Source organism: Pygoscelis adeliae, unplaced genomic scaffold, assembly GCF_000699105.1.
Source record: "Pygoscelis adeliae isolate BGI_AS28 unplaced genomic scaffold, ASM69910v1 Scaffold88, whole genome shotgun sequence".
NCBI lineage: Eukaryota > Metazoa > Chordata > Aves > Sphenisciformes > Spheniscidae > Pygoscelis > Pygoscelis adeliae.
The window spans coordinates 1,821,907-1,823,488 of NW_008825616.1; positions in this window are offsets into that span (position 1 = coordinate 1,821,907).

The following is a 1,582-nucleotide window of genomic DNA, read 5'->3' on the forward strand; positions in this document are numbered from 1 at the left end:
CCCCCCCGGGCTGCCGGCCAGCTGCTGGCTCTCTTCCAGGCCAGAGCTGCAGCAGATTCCCCGTTACGGAGGCTGGGAAACTGCAAGATGAAAGGAATATTGTGCAGGTTAGAGAGCAGCCTCGCAGGTGGGGAAACCTGGGGCTTTGGATGGGTATACCGGAGGGGACCGCAGCTGTGCCAGGAGGAGGGAGGAGTGCTGCTCTCGCTGAGGCTGTTGACCTGGCGTCTGCCTTCTCGGTCAAGTGAGAGCTGGCGTTTTGGATGATCTGATCTCTTTTCGACAGATCACGCTTCCCCTCGCTCCCCAGGTTTTGTTTCTTCTCCGAATCCTTCAGGCAGCACAGCAGCTGCTTAACGTGTGTGCACGGACCAGCCCTAATCCTGAGCGCAGGTTTATTCCAGGACTGTCCTCTCTTGTGCAGAGGCTCGGCGAGTGAAATGGGCGTCTCCTCTGCCCTGTCTTCAGCTGGGGGAGCTGCCGGGTTTACTCGGGTTTCCCAGCAAGGGCTGCCCGAGCCCCGTGTCTGTTCCTTGCACTTGTCTCGGTAGTAAAAGGTAAATAGTATTAGGCAAACAGTGACGAAGGATTACAAAACTCCTGTAAGTCAGGTTATTCTGTCGAAGCTGTTCATCTCGCCTTGAATTTCCAGCTCTGAATCAGGATCTTTGCGTGCCTGATAGGGCAGGATATCTTTATTCCTGTTCTGGGAGGGAATTGAACTTGAAGGGCCAGCTCTCCTGCTGGCGTCACTATTGCTGAAATAAGTGGTGCCCCCCCCACTCCTCTCTTGTCCCCCATCCCTAAAAAGGTGGTGACCTGCTGTGACAGAGCACCCCGACCCCGCCAGCAGCGGAGAAGCTCCTCTGAAGCGGTGGTTTTCACCCGAGGCGTGTTGGCACAGCGGCCATGCGGTGTCCAGACTGCCCCGGCCACGCTGCAGATCCTGCTCCTCCACGCGCAGATTTTGCTGCTGGCCTGGGCTGGAAGGAGGAAGAGATGGGGAATGTGCTGATGTTATCCGAGATCAGCGAGCTGTGAGCTGTGGGAGTCCTGCCGTCTGCTCAGGGCAGCACAGGCTTTGCTCTGCAAATTCCCCTGGGGATTTTAGCCACCCGTCCGGCCAGGCAGGAGGCAGCTCACGCCCCGGGGGAACGGGGTGAGCATGTAAGGCCAGCTCCCGTTGACGGGGTCAGGCACTGCAGCTGGTGTGGTTCCTCCCCAGTCCCCCCAGAAACAGTGCAACAGCTCGGCAGGGAGGTAGATGGGGTGTGCGGCCCTGGGGGTGGGGACGGGGCAGGGCTCCTTCACCCCCACTCACCCTCATTTTTTATCTTGTCCGTCTTTCTCAAGCTGTTTGGCTTGGATCTCAGTTTTGAGTGTGAAATCGGCACAGGTGCCTCCTTCAGACGGTGCAAGGGGTAAGAGCTGCTGCCCGATTCCTCCGTGGGGGGTCGAAAGTGGGGACTGCAGGAGGGGACACAGCCTGGCTGCAGCCCTGGGCGATGCGAGCCACCGTGGGGGCTTCTCTCTGACCCTCCACGTGCTCCCCCTGGCTCATTCATGACTTGGGGGGGGGGGG